At 38.5% G+C, this 23,208-nt stretch overlaps 1 long non-coding RNA gene across 3 annotated transcripts; it reads left to right on the forward strand.

Annotated features, from left to right (window-relative positions):
• Window positions 1-17,845: 17,845 nt before the first annotated feature.
• On the forward strand, window positions 17,846-23,030 carry LOC104098971 (uncharacterized). Of its 3 annotated transcripts, XR_011410430.1 has the most exons (8): window positions 17,846-18,274; window positions 18,356-18,436; window positions 19,158-19,270; window positions 19,346-20,049; window positions 20,144-20,218; window positions 20,302-20,371; window positions 20,527-20,579; window positions 22,573-23,030. It is a non-coding gene; the product is annotated as an uncharacterized lncRNA (long non-coding RNA). The 3 variants fall into 3 exon arrangements; XR_011410429.1 differs by having other exon boundaries at window positions 19,346-20,371; XR_011410428.1 differs by having other exon boundaries at window positions 19,346-20,579.
• The last annotated feature ends 178 nt before the right edge of the window (window positions 23,031-23,208 follow it).

The raw sequence follows: 23,208 nt of genomic DNA on the forward strand, positions 1-23,208 counted from the left end.
CCCGGAGATACCTGTTTGGGTAAAAGCCTCCTGCAGCAGCCTCGCCGCACCGCGCCAGCAGGATTAGCCAAAACGTCCTCCTCAGAGATGACAACTGAGCCCTGGGGTAGACCTGAATTCAACAGGAGAGAGATTAATCAACTTTCTTAAACGAAAGGGAAAAACAAGAGGAGCTTAAACTACCATGATTTTTGGCCTTCCACCCGTATTTAAGGGCTAGTTCCTTCCACGTACGGGTCTCGGGCGTAGTAAAGTCCAAAATCTTTTAAACTAACTAATCCAAGCCGTCAACCCTCGACGGAACCCACCGAGTCTCTGAAATAAATGAAAGAAAAAGAATCAACAACAGCATGGGATGATCTTTAACTAGAAGAAGAGACAAATGATGAACTTACGATTGTGTTCTACAACTCCATAAAGGATGAAGCCGTGGCCTGAATGATGTCTTTGGTGGAAACTGCAACGAACTATTCCATCTATCCATTGTCATTGTCATCATTCATGCTGGCTAGCAGAGCATGATGGCCACGTTTGCTGAAATTTATTATTCCCTCGTGAAAAATCTTGGGGGAATAAAGGTTCATTAAGCGAGCTAGGGTTATCTCATCTCCCATCTCCCAGCACAAACACCGAAAATAAGTGACTGTCCTCCACACAGAAGGACTTACTTGTTCCAGGAACACTTGATGGCAGATACAGAACTCCACAATAACGGTATCAAGCTCCCCGTTCAAAGAGAACCACCCCAAAATAAAGGGATACGTATAAAAATACGTGAAACCCTTCTTTTGTAGGGTTATCCGCTTCGCCAGATCGGGAGTGATAATGTCTAAATCATGGAAGTAGAAGTCTTCTTTCACAACGGGAATGCTGGAAGGACGGATAGAAGAAGGGTACATGCCAATGGACCACGTACGAGGGTTAGCGGAAGGAAACTTTTCTTCGAAGTCTTTAGTTGTGATAAGACTTCTTGGGATGATGGATGGAGCTCACTGTAGGAGGAGCAGCATCATCGGCTTTACCTTTGTTCTTTGAGAAACTGGGTTTTTTTTAAAAAGAAGCCATTTTTATCATAAAGGAAGGAAGAGTTTCTCTAAAGAAGAAGGTTAAAGAAAGGTTGAAGCCGAGTACGAGTTGAATAAAGAGAGTTTGAGAAAGTTTGGAGAATTAGGAAGTGTAAACGAAGAAGTTTGATTCGTATAAGTAAAGGAATGGGGGCTAAAATTGTGGCCATAATTACCTCGGTAACCGGCAAAAGCGATGCTGAATCGTGGGATGACGCATATTCGGGGCATTAAATGCGGAGAAACGTGCGTCTAATCAACCGTCAAAAATTTTTCAAAGGGGGTCAGAGAATGTTTCGCCAAGAAAGGTATCTCTGCCAACTTTCCAGTGACACAAAGTTATGCCACCGAAAAGTAGGGGGACTATCTATATGGGGTAAATTATGTTCATATCTAATTTTAGCATGAGAGAGTGACACGTGAAGCCAAAGACAGAAGACAGTCGGGCCCGAGGGCAATGATCTCACTTGCTATCGGAGAGAATGATACTCATAAAGGCGAAATAAATGTCTACCCCCGGTAGCATTTAATGAAGAATATTCTAAAGTATTAAGTGCACGGTCCGTTGCAGAGAATAAGACATTTACTGCCTACCGTTACACACTCTTCAATGGCCCTCATAATTGTCATTTAAAAGGGGCTTGATCCTACGACCTTGCTCCCTAGGTACAATTATAAATAGTGGACTCTACCATCATTGTAAGGGGAGAATTTTTCTGACAAGCATACACTGTATTCTATCAAAAGCTCAATAACATTTTATTTTCTTGCTTATTTATATTGTCCTGACTGCCTCCGGTAGCTCTGTGCCCGGGACTAAGATATCTGCCGTTTTATTTCAATTTCAAGGCTAAGTCTTATATTTTTGTCTAATTCATTTATTATTTTTGGATCAAGTTAATTCACTTGTCTATAAATCACGTATAAATTTAATTGTACCGTTTTACGGATAAACAAAGCAGTCATTTAAATGATTCACATGCATAGGTTGCCCCAATTAAAACTAAAGAGTTTGACATAATTTCAGATCCCCTTTTCTCTGATGATGCATGTGATCATTCATCCATATAATTCAGCAATTTGATATGAGTACTAAATTATTTTATGAGCTACAGAATTTTATTTTTATGGTATACATTTTCATGTTAGGTTCAAATTAGGTGGAGTATAAATTTTGTAGTTTAAATTTTTTTATTGAATTTCTGGTAATATTTCTCATTAATATTCATCACATTTGATCGTATGAAAAATATGCTACTGCAGATCCTAGATTTACATGTACATAATAGTAGCAGGAAACTCAGGTTATGCATTAATATAAAACTATGGTCTCTATATCCTAAGGCATTTGTCCAGGTACCAAGAGAAATTTAGCTTGATGACCTCTTTTGAGATGATCGATGATCATTTTTCTACGCGTACCTAATGCGGGAAAAGGTGATTTAATTTGTCTAGTGCGAGTACTCAAGGCACTCTGGTTGTTGGAAAGTTGAGTACCTGGAGATAGGTAAGCAGAAGGAGAACTTGACGTATCTTGCTAGGAAAAGACAATGTAACAGATAACTTGATAGCGAAATTGACGAAATAGATCACTATTGCAGAACGAGGAGCCCCCGTAGAAAGACAGGAGATATCGACCAACAAATGATATGCTAAAGAGATTGGGCTCATTCGATTAATAGTGGATGATCCCCCGGCCTAATAGCGAGAGTTCCAATTCATTCACGAGGGGTCTATAAATTGTTCCTTTTAGGATGCAATGCTCACACAAAATCTCATTAATACATTGTATATTGTTCCTAACATGACATTGCTCAACTTTAGTTTTGTGCTCTGTATTCTTCTCATGGCAATAACTAGTCAGTATATCTCTCTCTTAACTTTTAAATAACTGTATGTAGCTCCAAATGTTATTTCATATGCATTAACAGGTGTTAGTGTGTTTGTATGTCTATCGTTTGAATGTGTGTCTTCTCATGTTAGACCATCAATTATTTGATTTTTAATAATTATTATTGTGAAATATCTCAGTTAATCAAGGACACAAGTATTGGCAACATGAGAAGTTAATCATTATGATTTCTCACAGCTCGAGAGAAGACTACTCCCCCAACTTAATGATTTTATAACATGTGAGAGCAGTTGCAGCTCCGGTAGCTATTGCAATGGTTGTTGGGTTTGTTGCAGATGCCTTATCGTAGACTATGCAGGCTTCCCTGCTGGTAGTAGGTGTACCTTTTGACTATGTGCAAATGGTACGTCAATGTCCAATTACAGTGAATTCCGCTACAAAATATTGTTGCGCAATTGTCTTTCCGTATAATTTTGATGTTCCGTTCATCATTTTGTTTCTTTGATAGTGGCCAGTCGAATTAGCTCTTTACTAATTGTATGATTCAACAATGTTATTTACTAATTTACCTCAGATACATTCTAATCTAGGATTCTTCTTGTTTTTTATTTAGCTAGCTCCTTGTAATGATCCAATCGGTCGTTTTGAACATTTGCACTTCGCTCGTTAGTTTACGGGCGTAAGTAGCACCGTATGATGTATTTTGATTTGTGTGAATCATCGGTTTTGGTTTTCAGGTTATTCGGGACTCATTTGGAAGAATGATTCTCAACTAGGGAGCTTTAATTTTGAAAGAGTTGACCAAGTTTGATTTTTTAGCATTTGACCTCGGATTGGAAATTTTATGGTTCTGTTAGCTCCGTTGGGTGATTTTGGACTTAGGAGCACGTCCGGATTGTGATTTGGAGGTCCGTGGTTGAATTTGGCTCGAAATGGCGAAAGTGAAAATTTTGGAAATTTTGACCGGGAGTGGACTTTTTGATATCGGGGTTGGATTCCGGAAGTTAGAGCAGGTCTGTAATGTCGAATGTGACTTGTGTGCAAAATTTGAGGTTAATTAGACTTGATTTGATAGGTTTCGGCATCGGTTGTGGAAGTTTGAAGCTTCAAAGTTCATTGATTTCGAATTGAGGTGTGATTCATTATTTTGATGTTGTTATATGTGATTTGAGGCCTCGAGTAGGTCCGTGTTATGTTATTGAACTTGTTGATATATTCGGACGGGGTCCCGAGTGGCTCGGATGAGTTTTGGACGAGGTTCGAATTATTTTCGTTGCATAGTGCATTGCTGAAGGTTGCTGGTTCTGGAGTGATCGCACTTGCGGCTGGTTTTACGCATGTGCGATGGCCGCAGAAGCGACAACGGCATCACAGATGCGAGATAAGAGCTGGATGAGGAGGCCCGTAGAAGCGGAGAAAGGGGCCCAGGTGCGGATGCGCATGTGCGTCGAGTGGTAGCGCAGGTGTGAGTGTCTTTGCAGATGCGGAGTTCGATACCGCAGGTGCGGGGGTTGCTGGGCAAGGCCATTTTTCGCAGATGCGATATTTTTCCGCAAAATCGATGGTCGCATGTGCGACGAATTGTCCGCAAATGCGGAAATCGCTGGGTAGAACCTATAATTCGAGGTCTTTGGTTTCTATCTTGATTTTCGGATTTTGGAGCTTGGATTGAGTGACTTTGGAGAGGAGATTTTCCATACAACTTGGGGTAAGTGTTCTCTACCCATTTTAATCTTATATCACGAATCTACCTTCGTTTTTGGTAATTGGATTGTGAATTTTACAGAGAAAATTAGGGGTTTTGGCCTAAAGTTTCGTAATATGAATATTTGAGTTTTGAACATCGAATTGGAGTCAGATTTGAGTGAAACTAGTATGGTTGAACTCATAATTGAATGGGTTGTTGGATTTTGTAACTTTTGTCGAGTTCCGAGGTGCGGGCTCAGAGTGGACCTTTGGCCAGTTTTGGGCTTTTGATTCAAGATTTGATCTTTTTCGATCGGGATTGGTTCCTTTAGCATTGTTTGATGTACTTGAGTTGTTTTTGGTTAGTTTCAGACAGTTCGGAGGTCGGAACGTGCGGGATGGCATCTTTGGAGCATCGTTTGGCTTGCTCGGCATTGGTATTGGCTTGTTCGAGGTAAGTAACTCTTCTAATCTTGGAGCTGAGGGTGAGAACCCTAAATATACGTGTTATGTGTTTGATTTTGAGGTGACGCACATGCTAGATGACGGGCGTGTGGGCGTGCACCGTGTGAACTGTGATTTCCGTTATTTTTGTGGTATTGTGTAGTTACCTGAACTTATCTGAACTCATGAAATCTCTACGTACTAGAGTTATCGAGCTGTGATTATGTTAGAAACAATGTCTAGGCTACATGCTTATCCTGTTGGGACCCACTAAGGTCATTTCTGTTGTTGAGTAATTTGCTTTCATTGCATTACATACTCAGTCATACGCATTCACATGCATATCATATCTCAGTCTCTGTTGTTATTTATTGATGCATCATATCATTGTCTTCGGGCTGGTATCATGACATTGTGATCCCGAGAGACTGGAGAGATTGATGACTGAGTAAGGCCGAGGGCCAGATTCTGAGGATGATTATGGGATCGGGCTGCACGCCGCAGCGGGTCAGATTGCCTTACTATAGCACGTGAGTTGTCCGTGCGATTTCAGATATTGATATTATGGCACGTGAGTTTTCCGTGCAGCATGTGAGTTATCCGTGCAGCACGTGTGTTGTCCGTGCGGATTATGGCACTTTGGCTGTAGGAGCCCCTCCGGAGTCTGTACACCCCTAGTGAGCGCAGGTACCTACTGAGTGCAAGTGTCGAGTGCTGAGTGCGAGTGCCGAGTACTGAGTGACTGGGAGAACGGAGTGAATTGATACTCTCAGAGTATGTATATGATCTTTGTCACTGATTTGCATCGCATTTGGCATGCACACTTGACATACAGGCATAGAGATGCATTTTTCCTCATGTTGTACGGTATCACGTCATTCATGACTTTTTACTCACATTGATATGTGGGCATAGAGAGGTATTTCACACTTATTATCTGGAAAGAAAATGAAACTTCTTATTTATTGTGGAAAGGATATTTGGAAAAATTACAGTTGTCAAACTTACTCGTATTTTTGGCATTTTCGGTAAAAGATTTGGGTTTTCACTAAGATACTTGAAAAGCATGACTACTTTCTGGAACTGTGAACGAGCTGAGCATTTTACTTCTGAGATACATCTTTTAATACTGTATTATGCTGTTATGAATTGTTGTGGAATATTGGTATTGGACCCGACCTTATATTACCTCGTCACTACTTTCAACCTAAGGTTAGGTTTGTTACTTATTGAGTACATGGGGTCGGTTGTACTCATACTACACTTCTGCACCTTGCGTGCAGATACTGACTACTGATGTTGCTGTGATCAACGGGAGCCGGCATTGAAGATGTACCTGCATCCCGGTTGTAGCTGCCTCTTGTTCATGGTAGCCTTAGATCTATAAAACTCTGTTAATGTATTTTTCAAACAGATGATGTATTTACTTCATTTCAGCTTTGTAAACTCTATTCTTAGAAACTCATGATTTGTACTACCAGTCCTTGGGAAATGTATAAGATTTAGATATTTCTTTACTTAATCACTTTGTTAATTGTTATTAGGACTTGTTAGTGGTTAATTAGCTTACCTAGCGGGTTGGGTTAGGTGCCATCATGACTAGTGGATTTAGGGTCGTGACAGATTGGTATCAGAGCCCTAGGTTCATAGGTTCTACAAGTCATGAGCAAGTGTCTAGTAGTCTTGCGGATCGGTATGATGACGTCCATACCTATCTTCGAGAGGCTACAGGACATTTAGGATATACTTCCCATCTTTCTTTCCTTATCGTGCGGCATTGATTCAGTTTGAAGCATAACTCTTTGAATTCCTTCCACGCATTCATATGCGTACATGAGCAATCGGTATCAGCTGTGCATCGACGGCTTGTGATTCCATGGTTGAGGTGCGATATGTGATTTTGGCGTGTTGATGATGGGCCAGTCTGGAGGACTTGAGGCTGGGTTTTGACTGTAGCTTGAGCATGGAGATTTCGATTGTGTGCACGTGCTTTTGGGACTTATATGTCCGGTGGTGTTCCTACTAGTGGAATTTGTGATTGGATGACTATGTGGTGAGTATGATGTGACTGTGGGATGTGTTTAGATTGTTCGAATGTGACGAGAAGAGTTTACTTGAGATGTAGAAAGGATTATGGGGAGTCTGATTTCTGTCTTGATTTGGCGTATGGTCTCGAGTTATGGGTGTATTGAGGGATCTCTCATGTTTAGTTGTGGAGTGAAGTAGATTCTCATGTCTTGTTGATGAGTTCAGAATCGAGAAGTTTAAGTGATTGCGTAGTAGTCATGACTGTGGAAGGGTGTAGAGAGATGTCAATTTGAGGCAAAGCATGTGGGTTATCCCCTGCGAGGTGTCCTGAGGTTGTGTGATCCCTAAGATGTTTTGTATAGAGTTCTCTTTTACTAGTGAATGATATATGTTGCAATTTGAGTTTGGATCGCCTGTGGAAGTTGGCTTAACCATCACGAGGATGAACGTGAGATTTGCAGATGATTTGAGGTACTAGATGGTTTGTGTTGCATGAGCGGATGAAGGATTTAATGGAATCCCATTGTGCTATTATGGTAGTAATGGGGTATGGTTATTGTAAGCAGTCAGATATTTTATTCCATGGTTTTGAGCCATTAACTATCTATCCTAACCTCGGAGAAGTAGTGATGCGGAGTCGACATCGACACTTACTAGTGGTTCAATAGAACAAAATAATAAATCACAGCCAAATAAGAAACACAATAGTAACAATGAGGTAAAAACTATAACTGGCTTAATCTTCCAACATTTCTTTTGATGATATAAATCTCTCAAATCTCATGTGTTATCTCAATAGATTAGAAATATTAAGTATAATCTCAAACGAATAAGGAATACCATATAAGTACCAGGTCTCAATCAAAGGGGAATATCATGAATATTCGACCTCCTAGCGGTATCAAGCACGATTATGCCGAGGTCGTACGACCCGATTCAGAGTGGTGTATACACAGCCGAGGGTCGAACGGCACGAACCAGAGATGCATCTCAATATACTGCTGAGTCGTTCGGTTCAATCCACAAGAAAGGAAGAAACTTATCGAATTACGAGTCACATGCTTACAACACAGGTACATGAGCATAAAGTAAACATGACTTTTACTGTTTATCAAATATCTCGCCAACCAACTCAAGGTGATAAATCTCGGCCTAATATACTCCCAAATCAATTTCAATTGTAACTTCAATTAATTTAGCTAGCAAATCGAATTCAAATAATTCAAATATTACATGATAAAATCCTAAGTCTACTTGGACATAAATATATTTTTAGCTACGTACGGACTCTCGACACCTCATGCGTACATAGCACCCACAACTAGTAGCACATAATAATTTTAATACCTACATGGTAGTTTCCCCCTTAAAAGTTAGACATGGGACTTACCTCGCTCTAAAGTTTCATAACCGGATCCAGCGCCTTTCTAATACCTCAGATTGATGCCCATCAATCCGAAACTAGTCAAACAACATGCAAACCAATAAAAATATACTCCAACACAAATAATTAATATTTTTATAATAATTCACAACTCCGCTCAAAAAATCAACAATGTCAACTCTCGGGCCCACGTACCCGGATTCAAAAAAATTTGAAGATAAACATTACCCATAATGTCACGAGCTCAATTATATAATTTATTCCCAATTACATATCCAATTTCGCGGTCAAAATTCAAAAATATCAAATTCTAGTTTTCTTCCAAAATCCCACATTTCTACAAAATTCCATATTAAAAACCATATATAATCCGTGTATTTATCTTACAACAAGTAGGAATAACTCACCTCATAATAGATGGTGAAAAGCTCCCCTCCAAGAGCTCCAAAAATCACCCAACTAAGTAAAAATGAGAGAACAATGAGACAAATCCCGCATAAAAATCAAGTCTATCCAGGTCCCTCCTCTCCGCAATCATGGAAGTTTCCTCTCGATCGCAAAGGCCAAGCCAGCCTTGCCCGGGATTTCTCCTATGCAAAAGCGACCAATGAAACGCGATCATAAACCTTTGACTGAATAGCCTACGCGAACGTGAGCCTAGCTCCGTGAAGGCGAAGGTCAAACCTTCATGCCTCAGATCAACACCTTACACGATCATGAACCAATCCTTGTGATCGCGAAGAACAACCTTCCAAACCCAGGCCACCTCGCTAACACTTCGCGTTCACGGCTCCTTCCACGCGAACGCGATGAACCATCTGACCAAACACCACAATCACGAGCCTCCAGACGCGGTCTCGAAGAACAACTTCACCCAGCTCCCAATCAACACAACGCGATCACGATGAAAAACCTTGACACCATAAACCAAGAGTTTCAAGACAAGATGAAATGGTCTGAAACCATCTTGAATCATACTCGAGGGACTCAGGACCCCGTCCAATCATGCCAACAAGTCCCAATACTGTCACAACCCAAACCGATAGGCTGCAACGGGCACCCGGTATCTTACTCAACCGAGTACCAATGTAACGTATCTTTCTTATTACATCATCATATACACGTGACATAGGGGCCTAATAGGCCAACATCATCATTTATAAACTCAAAACATAGGCCGACAAGGCCGTACAATCTTTCACATACACGACATATGTCTACAAGCCTCTAAGGGTACAGAAATATCATAAAGGTCAGGATAGAGCCCCGCCATACCAAACAATACATATCTAAATCATACTAACCAAACAAGCAACTCCAGAGTAAATGGAGACCAACATCTTTCGCTGAGCTGATCGCCCACTTGGAGGACTCTCGACCTGTCTATCGAGACCTGCGGGCATGAAATGCAGCATCCCCAAGCAAAAGGGACGTCAGTACAAATAATGTACCGAGTATGTAAGGAATCAAAAATTAGTAAATAATAGACATGAGAGAAACATGGAGTAAAAAACTCGACATGTACGTCTACATAGCTCTGTGAATCATTTCATTTTTATAATGTCATGCATATGCGTATAAATGTCATACCATGCATTGGTATATGCGTTCATAACATCATCAAGCCTCTGAGGGCATCCCATCATATCATTTCGGCCACTGTGGGCAAATCATCAATGTATATCAGCTGATCAGGTGGTGGTGCGTATATAATGTCATAACCTTTTCCCATATCCCATATACATATAATATGCATATATACGCATATATAACGTCATCTGATCATGGGTCAATGTATATGTTATATGCATGAAATGCATAACAAATACGTTAATAATATTTTCTCGGAATATCATAAAAATAATATGCCTTAAGAAATAAGTTAATAAGATTTTCTCGGATTGTCATAAAAATAATATGCCTATCGGATAAATTTTATCAAATACGTATTTTTCTGAGACCCATGAACATAAGATATAATAATAATTCACATGGGAATCAAGAATATAGATACCCCTAATATTTCTATGAATAGAGTCGTTTATGAAAACTATGTGTTTGCTCGTTTCATTCAGTATCATTTGGGTCATGCCAAAAAGAAAGAAGGAATAGCCTTAACATACCTGGAGTAGGAAAAAATCTGTATGATATTCTTGGAAAAGGTTGCACCGTACTCCTTTAGAATCGCAAAATTCCGTTGCTATTGCGCAGTATAATTTCATATGAATTTCTTCACAATTTTAAGAATTGTCGTTGCTATTTTAACATAAAGTCCCATATGAACTCCAAAATCTCCTCCAAAAATGAATTTTTGATATCAATTGAACAAAATTGTAAAGATGACTAACATAGTCATTCTTTCCACGTTTTTGAGGGCTAAGTGCATAGTATACTTTCATTTTTGAAATGAGGAATGAACCTTGCTGAAGTTCACCTGTCATTTAGCGGATATGACCATCTTCAATCTTGAGATTTTTAAAAGAAGCCTTTTGTTGCTAATCACCCAAAGTTGCTGGTCAATAATTAAAGTGGCAAGAATGTCATAACTTCCTTCATTTTCTCCAAGTTATACTATTATTTAAGAGACCAAGCAATGGATTTAACCAAGAATTCTATACGTGTAATCAAGGCGTATTATGCCGTATGACTCATCCTACATTTTGGTTCCACTTTGGCTTAGCTTGATGCCAAGGGGTTTATCCACTTAATGACAATTATCCCCATTATTAATCAATTATCCCCGTAATTAAGAATTATCTTAAATTATTTAAAATACTACTCACTTTTAACACACTTTGTACACCTTACTATCATGGTCATGTGGTACCTTGTATAGCACTAGTCCATAAATACCGGGTATTTTAGCTCAGGCCATATTTTATCCCAACCTGACAAACTTCGACGAAATTCATTTTCTTTGATTTACTTACCCTCTCAGCTTCACGAATTTACTCATCACTTGTTTGAAATAGCATAATACTTATAATCCCAATATAATCTCATTCCCGAACTTACATCGATTAACTTACGATAAAACTTTAACGTACGAAAACATGAGGTATAACATCATTGCCCCCTTTGGAACATTCGTCCTCGAATGTTGACTAATGCACTTATCATTTTCACAACTTATGTCTTTCGAATACTTTAGTACTCTCCTTGCCATCTAGACAACCGTTCTGAGAATAATTCTAAAGTCTAGGGTATTTCCCCCCTTTAGTCCTCTTTCTTATACCACGACTTGTGGTCGAAATCTTTCCAATCTCGTAACTGTTGCTACCTTCTGTCATGCAGCCTGTATGACTCTGACTTTGTAAGTGCACTTATGCGACTCTTCTCTCCTTTTCCCTCCAGCTTTTAGCCAATCTCTAGGCCTCACTTTGTAAGCATATACAGAGCTTGATAAGATGTCCCTCTGGGATCTATGGGTATATCAAAATTCTTCGTTCGGTACTTTGTTGAACTCAGGAATATTGCTATACCTTATTTCGTTTATCCATCAGTATGACTTTACTGCACCTAGGTAGGTCATACTATGCCATAACCCTTTCCTCGATTTATCGTTACTGAGGGCTGCTACCAAACTCCAGGTTACTTTCGTTGCTTATCCCGTATGTATAAATCTAAGTCATTTAATGCTTCCTCATTATTTTTCATCTTAAGAATGGTGGCCTAATTTCATGTCATACTTTGTGACTTGTGTCCATCCATTATTTATTCACCTCAATATTGATCTACAATATACCATTGATAACTTGAAACCTCTTACGTCATATCTTGCCACTAGGGCTTACGTTGCATCGAGGAATATTTGAAGTGATTTTTCTGATCCACTTAGGGGTGATACTGTATTTCAATGACCGTATTTTATAGCATCCCAATGTGGTTCACTTACGTAGGTATTTTAATCTCGTACAATCCATGAAATCCTCTTCAAATATTTACTCACTCGAAGGCCTAAACGTCATCCTTTATCCATCACAATTACACCCTCATTGTACTATCAGGGTAGCATTCCATCTCTTTCAAATGCTATTAGTCTTAGACTCCCTTGAGCTTATCCAGGCTATACTGAACTTGCTATAACTTAGAGAAACAATCAGCTCTTCTTGTTTTCATGGGCCTAATCATGAGGACTTATCCATTCTCGTCACCTTCTCACTATCCCTTTCTTATCCTTATTCATGGCTTCCTAAAACCTTGTTGCTTTACCATACTTTAGTTTTCCACTTACACATATCCATTTATACTACTCGCAACCTCCTTTCAACTTGCTCGCACTATAGATTTCCTTATGTTTATTCTGGAACATCAAGCAAGACATCGCATCGTCTCAAACTCTTCTTTAATCTCTTGGCTAGATCTCTCGGTACCTAGAAACCATAGGCTAGAAGATATGCTACTGTCGATGTCGCTATTATTCCTGGATACTGAATCCCCGCATTTCTAGCCTTCTATCCGAAGTCTGGACTATTCACAACCTTCTGCATTTGAGTATCTCGTACGTTGTTCACATTTACCTTACTTGCCTTACAAATCTTACATTACATCTTCTACCTCTTTCATGACCTCCCTTCCAAATAGGTATGATTCACATCCACAACTTGAAGCTCTATTATAATACTCGCACCTCCTTACACAATCCGGTGAGAGCTTCATACTAACTTCTTATGAGGTTGGTACCCTTCTAATTGGCTTTATCGTGGGGTCATTATAGAATATGGTTGTTGTACTATCTTGTACCTCTAATATTAAGAGTGATTCTGCAATGTTCTTAATACGATTTCTATAATTGTCTGGGGCCAATAATCAGACTCATGATTCACTTGGTTGATGTAACTCTTTAGTTTCCTCTTCCTTCTGATCAGCATTTATGTAGGCTTAAGCTATCTTCCGATCTGCGGCTCATGGAATTTAGTTATTACTTTAGCCTTTCATGGATGCTATGGAAAACTATGATACAATCTTGTAATGATTTAATCCTTTGTCTATGACCTGGACCCAATTCCTTTTTTTAACTCATACAGGAGTCTCTTACGGCTGATTATTAATCGAATAATTTCTTTCATTCTATTTGAACTTTCTTTAAATGTAAGCAATTGCTTTTCCTAGTCTTTTTTCTCCCTTGTTGCGTGCATACTTAGCTTATCTGAGCTTAGGTTGAAGTCTTCTTCCTTACTTTCTCAACTAGTCTTTCATTGTAGTATTTAGGGAGGATCCTCTAACTCTTGTAAAGCTGTAAACTTATTACATTGTATACTCAACGGACCTTTTGATGTCCTTTATTGCCTATAATTATCCGTAGTTATTTACTTCCACCCCCTTGTGCTTTGGTTGCTTCTGAACTTGATATTTTGACTGACTTCCCAGTGGCACTCTCTTTTATCTTCGTAACACTCATATGGTACATTTAACTACCCCAACTCCTATCTAAATATTTCTCAATGATCACGGTGTTATAACTGCGAGGCTGAATTCACTATATTGGATTTTACTATGTTTATCTTACACGATCTGCTGACTCGTCTGTAACCTCCTATTTAGCCATAACTAGGCTTTTCCTGATCAATTACTAACTACTCATTGGCCCATTCTCATCTCAATATTCCGCGTAATCTTTCTCGGGTTATTTCATTTGTCTTAACTTATGTCTCAAACTGGATCCTTATTTATTAATAACAGCTTGGGAAGGAACCCTTACTTCCTCTCCTTGACGTCGTGCTTGCACAATATTCTGGAATCGTAGCATATCTGCAGGATTTGGGTAAGTGCCATCTCATTCCTTTTTCATTTTTATCGCATTCTTCCTTTACCACTCCATAGTCACTAGAACGACTTAATTCCTACTTAATGCCACATCACTCCTTATTATTCCCCCCTCCCCCAGGGAGTACTAAGAGCTGAAGCCACGAGGATCTACCTGTAGATATTTTACCTCTTTATCTTTGACATCCTCTCACATCATTGATGGCCCTTACTCGCCTTGCGGTAATCATTCTGTATCAAAGATAATAAAATTCCTTACTCACGAGGGTGACACTTAGCATAACTGGCATATACAGTCCCTTAAGCTTAACTTTGCTTGCATTGCTTGTTTTAGGGAAGCGTCTTCTTGAATGACCTTTCTCTGAATTTCTTATGAATCTTCTTCTGTTGCCTATTCTATTATCGTTGGAATGCAAATCTGAAATTCTCATGATGCCGGCCATTATCAAATCACTGAGTCCTTAATTCATGTTTAGTTTATCTTGTTCACCAGCCCATACTGATTTTTATTATTCTGGGGTCTAACTTTTCCTTCTGGTAGTTGCGTTAGAGTCACGAACTTATGTCTCGAAATGAGGATATGGCTTTATGGCCTATACTCTTTTGTTGTCTCAAGGCCTATCACCTCTCGTATTTTCCTTCACTTGACAATAGACTCTGTAATACTGTCATCTTTTTTATCTACTGTTGTCATCCATGTACAACATTTTACTCATACTGCTTTATTAACTCTCTTCTTATTTTCCTGCTGACATTTATGTCTATCACTTTATTCTAAAAACTCGAACAAAATATTCTTTTGCTTTTAGCGCCTCTTGCTCCATCCATTGGCTCCTCGAATTGCCTAATATTCTCTTTCTACCAGGGATGGGAGCCACACTAAGGTAATATTTATCCCTTCTAGGCTTCCAGTGCTTATCTTTGTAGTACTCATATCTAGTTGTACTATTTTAGAGTGCACCATCTGAGTGTCTCACAAGGAGATCTATCAGCACATTATCCTTCGGAAATGTCAACTAACGCAAACAATCCATCCACCATTTTGGGTCACTCTAACCCCAGGCGGATCCTGGTATCCGTCCTTCTCTTATACCATATATATTAGCTCCTATAGGGCATAACTAAGATCACTGTGGCCAATTGTACATACCTCTGCTACTGTTGAAGGTAACTCAAAAGGCTTATATTTCTCTGCCTGAGTTGTAAATACTGTTATTCTTCATTAACTAGGCGCCTCGTACCCTCCTTCATCTTGCTTTTTTTACTTGTTGAAACTTATACCTTCTGATTCTTTCATTGCTTTTTACCATAAGAGTGGATAGATATTCTTGCCTTAGAGATCCTTATCAAGAAGCTTACACATCTTAATATACACATGATCTGCTGAATACCTCGTCTTTATCCATCATAAGTATGATGCAAAAATCGAGTTCCTCTGACTCAACTCTTCCACAGCTATATCCCTTACCAATCGTCTTTCTGGATGTAGGCATCGTCGTATTATGAATAAGATAGAGTTTAGAAAATTGAGTTCTTATAACTGGGCTCTACCACACGATCTAGAGTAAGAAGAAAGAGTGACAGTCCTAAATGCCCTGTAGCCTCCTGCTTATAAGTGTGGTGCACGACACACCCATAAACAAGACTCTACTAGACACGGCTTGTAGACTCCCTAGGACAGAACTGCTCTGATACCACTTTTGTCACGACCCAAACCGATGGGCCGCGACGGGCACCCAGTACCTTACTCAACCGAGTACCAACGTAGCGTATCTTTCTTATTACATCATCATATACACGTGACATACGGGCCTAATAGGCCAACATCATCATTTATAAACTCAAAACATATGCTGACAAGGCCGTACAATCTTTCACGTACACGACATATGTGTACAAGCCTCTAAAGGTACAGAAATATCATAAAGGTCGGGACAGAGCCCCGCCATAAAAAATAATACACACCTAAATCATACTAACCAAACAAGCAATTCCAGAGTAAATGGAGTGCACCAACATCTTCCGCTGAGCTGATCGCCTACTTGGAGGACTCTCGACCTGTCTATCGAGACCTGCGGGCATGAAACGCAGCGTCCCCAGGCAAAAGAGACGTCAGTACAAATAATATACCGAGTATGTAAGGAATGAAATTCAGTAAATAACAGACATGAGAGAAACATGGAGTAAAAGACTCGACATGTACGTCTGCATAGCTTTGTGAATCATTTCATTTTTATAATGTCATGCATATGCATATAAATGTCATACCATGCATTGGTATATGCGTTCATAACATCATTAAGCCTCTGAGGGCATCCCATCATATCATTTCGGCTACTGTGGGAAAATCATCAACGTATACCAGCTGATCAGGTGGTGGTGTGTATATAACGCCATAACCTTTTTCCATATCTCATATACATATAATATGCATATATACGCGTATATAACGCCATCTGGTCATTGGTTAATTATTTTTTAGTAAAAGGCTGATCTGAATCTAATTAGACCGTCACAATTCTATAAGATAAATAAAAGCTTGGATTCATTGGGTAAATAAATTGTGAGAGTGGTGGAAAGTTTTGTTCTAATCATTTTTGGGGGATGAGAGGATAAAGAAAGTAGAATTGACTGTCAAGAATGAGAAGAGATTAGTAGTTTAGTTGGCAGGATGAACAGAGCTGGAATACCACCAAGGTTTGGTGAGATGGTTGGGATCCCTTCGCCCTTAACCAACCAAAGGTCTCAGGTTTGAGCCCTAACGGGTAACTTCTTGATAGGAAGCGCCTCAATTGGCCTACCCAACGTGAATCCGGATTAGTCTGGTTAGTGGATTTCAAATATAGGAAGCATAAAACAAGAAAAGAATGGAGCTGGAATAATGAAAAAGGAACAGGAGCTGTTGGGTGCCTTGTTTACTAATATTGGCTATTATTATTATCCAAACTCAACAAACAAGAAAAGCAGGGGCGGATCTACCTTACGTGAAGCGGTTCGTTGGAAAATTTCATTTTGTATATATATGCATGACAAAATGCAAACCTATATAAAAATAAAATGACTTTATTAAATCGTTGAGGCCTCTTGGTTCAATGGTTAGACGTCTTGGTTGTTCACCCAAAATCGAGGGTTCGGATCTCATCCTGCATAGGTTTCTTTAAGTTTTGTGCCACTTTTTGCTACTTTTTGAAAACAAAAGAAGTTGGCTAGTATTAGAAGTTGGTTAGTATTGAACATTTAACCTCTTAAAACTGTAAAAACAACAGCTAAACCAATGAACGAAAGATATATATATGTCACTTTAGTTGAAAACAGAACTCCTAGTTTCTGAGAATGAATTATTTCAGCCAACTCAAAATGCTAATGTTGAAAAAAATACTTAGCTTCCTCTGCAAGATTGCAATTTCTGCAAATTATTTTTGTGTTTTCTTTTTAATATGATATTCTTAAACTTGATCTATTTAAATGTCAACACCGCTTACCAAAAATTCTGCGTACGTCCCTTGAGAAAAGAGTATATTTGCATTTGTTTTATTTATTTTTGTGAATCTTGTTGGCATATGCTGTCAGATATTTGTTTCTTCTTGTGAGGTTTATAACTTACTAAAAAAGAAAAGAAAAAGCTTAACTATGTAAAGCGAACGGTGGTTCATCTTAGCTGCATGTTTAGAGTTTAAAACCAATTTCCCCAACCAATGATGGGCTTCTGTATCAGTTTGTATGCAGAAACTGAATTCCGTGGTAATAGAGACTCTTGTACAATCATAGTTCTGTAGTTGACCTCTGGTAGCAAGAGTGCATTTTGAGATCATCAATTCTATCTCTCATAGATTCATTAAATTATTGTCTTTTCATTTCTTTTTTTTATCTAGAAACATACATTTTATTGTCTGGTCTAATTCCTTCTTGTAGCCAACTTATGTTTTGGATGTTAATTAACAAGCTTGTACTTTCTTGGTCTAATTCCTTCCAGTTCCACTATCTGTGGTACCTGGAGAACCTGTGAAGGATCCTTTCTTTCAGGAAACTCCAAAGCAAAACTTCAGTGAGGTACAAAACTGCTTCAGTTTCTTTGTATTGCTAATTATCTACTGTGGAGACTTCATTTTTTCAAATTATCTAATAATACAGGCAATGGCGTCATGCCCAACGGAAGATGTGCCCAATTTCAAGGAACTGCTTCAAGTTGAAAATTTTTACTTGACCACCGAGGTGATAGGATTTTAAAATTTTAATTTCGTTGATTAATCTACTAATTACTATATAACCAGATTCCATTATTAGACAATGTACTTCCTGAGTAGCCGAATAAGCATTTAAGATCATAATTGCCAGTTTCCTCTGACTTCTGAGATGCGGTTATTTTTGTAATAATCACTATGAAATATTAAATTAGGTAGCTGTGTTTGACAGCTACATTTTTTGTTTCTTCTTTCTATTTTTTCCCTTGTCTAGTAGTTAGTTCCCCTTCCCCCACGACAGCAAAACCCTAAATATACAACAAAAAAATGCTTTGGTAGATCTCTTTTTTGTCACATTTTTAAAAACAAACAGTACATTTTATCGGTCGTCTTTATAGGAGTTTTACCATTTTTTCTGTAGGGATTAAAGAAAATGAAGAATTAGTATTCTTCTTTTAGGTAAACCATTACTAGTATCACCGTGTAATACATTTATAGTGTTTGAGAAAGTAGAAAAGAAACTCTGACGTGGATTAAATGGTCTTAAATCAATGTTTCAATGATTAAAAAAAAATCAAAAAATGACGATAAAATCTCTAGTCAAGTATAGGAAGTCTAATGAAATTGGTTTGACCAGGTGTAGTTCTTTCAGTTATGAGGAATCACTTCACAGGAATGGTCCAATATGAAAGGACATATTCTCCATGTCTGTAGCAATTAATTTCATGCTTGAACTCTCTTGCTGTTTCCAGGAAGGCCTGTATTGGTATTGAGCATGAAAGAAAGCGAAAAGAAGAGGAGACCTACTATTGTTTTCCTGCATAGTACAAACAAATGCAAAGAGTGGTTGAGGCCATTGCTTGAGGTGACATTTGTCGTTTTCTTGAAAATTCTTGAGTTCTCACTACGACGGAGTATCAAGGATATTACTTTCTTTTAGGGATATGCTTCAAGGGGATATATGGCTGTTGCAATTGATTCTCGATACCATGGAGAACGTGCAACCAGCATGACAACCTATATATCGAGATGTCAGTATTTTGCTCTTTGCTTAAGTGTATATTCAATTAGCTTATACAGAAAAGAACTTTCCTCTCGGGCTGCTTATGCAACAGTGGGCTGTCCAAAATTTGTGATATGTGGTTATAGACCATGTTATGGATTTGGTGAATTGATGTAACCCCTTGGCCTTTGGTTGTTTGATGATGTAGTTTCTTGTTTATGAACTTTATCCCAGGAAAGGTCTGAACATAGACAATTGGGAGTAAGCTAAACGCAGGAGATATTTTCTCTCACCATTGGCTTCATAATAAGAATACTCTCTTACCTGTGGTTTTATAATGAGAAAGAGTCTAACCAATTGTGCTTGAATACCACTGTACGTAGTTGACTTGATCTTGCTAATTTCTTCTTTCTGTAGTACAGGCCCTAGTGTCATATTTGATACGGTAATTATTGAAAAAACTAACCTGATTCTACCATTTGAGAAATCTTGGTGAAATTTGGTTATTATTCTCGAACCGCATGATTATTAGTTGATTTGGAGCTCTGAGCATATCTTTTGCTGAGTTTTGAAGGTTTAGGACTTGATAAAACTGGCAGATTATCTTACTGAGAGGGAAGATGTTGGCCCATCAAAGATAGGTATCACTGGCGAATCTCTTGGAGGTTTGACAAGTAAATTAGGAGCTTTACATAACAGTATAAACATCAAGTTCAAATACATTCTGCCTTGCAGGTATGCATGCTTGGTTTGCTGCATTTGTTGACACTCGCTATATATTCTGTGGTTGTCCCCATAATTGGTGTTCAGGTACCTCTTGTTAAGTATAATAGGATCAACGATAGAGTTTAATTGATAGGAGATTATGATGAGAAATTGAAACGAGGTTGTAGGGTTTTCGATGGGCCATTGAGCATGATAAGTGGCAAGCAAGAGTTAACAGTATCTAGGCTGTCTTTGAAGGTGAACACAGACTCCAAGAACCTTATTAGTTGGATCAGCTACTTTACTGCTGTCTATATGGTTCCTATCACATCTCTCTCACTAGTTTGTTACCAGCTACTTTAATGCTGCATATATGGTTCTTAGCTTAGCTGTTTCGCTTGTTTTGTTTTCAGAAGCACTTGCCAATTTAGACAAGAGTACAATTGATAAACAAGTAGTTCAGAAGGTCAGGTTTATGACTATCGTGTGTAATTTCTATTTTCATTCATGCATAGTGAGCAATTCAAATACTATGGTCTTCCCGCTCCTCAAGATTATTTAAGAATTGGCATTCATGTGATGGGAGGTTCGATGGACCCTTTGCTATATATTGTGATACACTAAAATTTGGGGGGAGGGTGGCGGTATGTGGCATTCTAGATAGGTGAAGGAAGTTTTATTGGAGCAAACCTGAGCTATATGCAGTGGTTGCAGCGTTGTACAGTTAAATCATCTCTGTCAAAAGTTTAAAATAGAAAAACTTTCTGACAGCATCATAAATATTCATAACTATTTTAGTAGCAGATTCAGTAAGAGAAAGAATTGCTAAAACAAGAAGCAACATGGGGGGCTAAGCAGTTCTAGATTAGGCAGAAAAAACTGAGATCCGCCATATAGCTCGGACTATTCTGGATTTGATGAATTGTAAGATATAAAAGGTCTTTTTTTCTCAATTTTATCAATTATTTGATTATTATTATCACCAATTTTAGTATTGAGATGCCTGTGCCCATGAGAAATTGCGGAGCCACCCTTAATAGTAATAGAACCCCGTGCAAAGTTTCCTCCAGTGATATGAGCTACGAAGATCTCAAAATGATATTCCAGCTCAGAGAGTTGTGTACCGATGGAGAACTGAATTGACCCTTCCCTTATTTCTACCGGAGTATGAAAAACATACATTACTGTGGATATTCTGACCAAAAAATTAGTCAGAGATGACAATCATTCATTGCTCATTGTTGCAGAGATTTGAGTGAAACCCATTTGACCACCATTAGAAATCCTCTCGGATTCATCATTGCTTTCCTTGTTCATTGTTACAGAGATTTAAGTGAGACCCAGTTGACCACAATTTAGAGATCCCCTCAAATTCATTTTTGCTTTCTAGTCCCAAGATTGAATGATGTTGCTTCAGTTGATATATAATCAAGGCTTGGCATCCGGGGCCTCTTGCCTTAGACTAGTGTTGAGATGAAATGTTCGTTAATTTGTAGTGATTAGAGCGGAAAACCAGCATAATCTTATGGGTTCAGACGTTGAATCTTTCCAAATCTATGTAGGAATATGTCATGATCCATCCTTCATGCCTTGTTTGAGTCCATCTTCACTTCTCTCCCCACCATGTCCCGGTTATGCTAGCAGGACAATCACCCTTTTCTTGGGTTACTAAACTACCATCGTGGGAGAAGACTGTTGAAAGACTTGCGAAGAAGACTGTGTTTATAGTCTAAAACATCATACTGTGATGCTTCTTGTCGATTTTGTTTATAAGTTGAATATCATACATTGTTAAAATCTATAGTCCAGTATTAGAAGCGGGTTATATTTCATGGAACTATCTGATGTTTAGTAGTGTATCTCATCAGGATTGCCCCGGGTTTGGCCTCTCAATTCGATTCACCATACACAGTTCCAATTATTGCACCACGCCCATGTATATTATAGTGGAAGATGATCCTCGTTGCCCACTAGATGGCCTCAAAATTCCAGAAGCCGTTCTGGTTGGCCAGTTTCAACACCTTTTAGTTGTTTTCCCTTTTCCATTCACTTCATTTGGAATTGGGATAATCCAACTACTTCTTTCGGGCTCTTCAGACTCTTTACTTCGAGCCACTGAAATGTTCTTCACTGTAGAATTTTGTCCGAATTAGTTAATCTCCTAAGACCAACTGGACTTTTAGTTCTTGGATTTTGATTTTCTGGTGCAAGTAAATATCAATTTCTTGAAACTAGCATTGCTAAAAGAGTAGCTTTAGTTACCCTGAACCCCACCCAGTAATCTTCGTGTTTACATGCTCCCTGTACTCATCCCCTTAATATAATATAAAAAGTTATCTTTTGAACCGAAAAAAAAAAAGCATTGCTAAAAGAGCAAGTCCTTCATGTTAATACCTTTTTTTCTTTTTTGGGTGATCGATCTTCTTTGGTTCTGAAATGCGTGTTTTAATAAATTTCAGCTGATAGCGCAACCTGGAATTGGGCATCAAATGACGCCATTGATGGTAAAAGAAGCGAGTGACTGGTTTGACAGATTTCTTGAAGTATAATATACCAGTGCTTGAATCAAGAGTCTTAAGACATTCTTGTCTATAATTATGTTGAAGGATAACTTTTAAAGATTGCTATTAGTATTATTAATAATCTTGGTCTTCCATTTCTCATATTACGACAAGTATGTTTTTCACTGAAATGTCACTTGGAGGGGACGAGGGGGAGTTTGATTTTTGGCCGAAGTTGGACAATATGCTCCAGAATAGTGGTGAATTTAAGGAAAAGAAGTGTCTACGAACCAAATTGTTCTTTATCACTTGTACACCATTAACACTCTGTTGAACAAAGGTAGGCATAAGTTTGGGCAAACCCGAAATTCAAATCGAAATTCGAGTTTTTTGGATTTTTGGTTTGGATTTTCTGATTATGGATTGGATTTTGGATTTAATTTTTAAAAATTTTGAATATTGGATTTGGTACTTAGGATTTTTGGATATCCGAAATCTGAAATTTTTATACTTTACATTTGGTCCATTATCCATATGTCAATAGTAATACGTTCAATACTCTACCCATTAGATATTATCTCATATATCTAATTA

Source organism: Nicotiana tomentosiformis, chromosome 8 (assembly GCF_000390325.3).
Source record: "Nicotiana tomentosiformis chromosome 8, ASM39032v3, whole genome shotgun sequence".
Taxonomy (NCBI): Eukaryota; Viridiplantae; Streptophyta; class Magnoliopsida; order Solanales; family Solanaceae; genus Nicotiana; species Nicotiana tomentosiformis.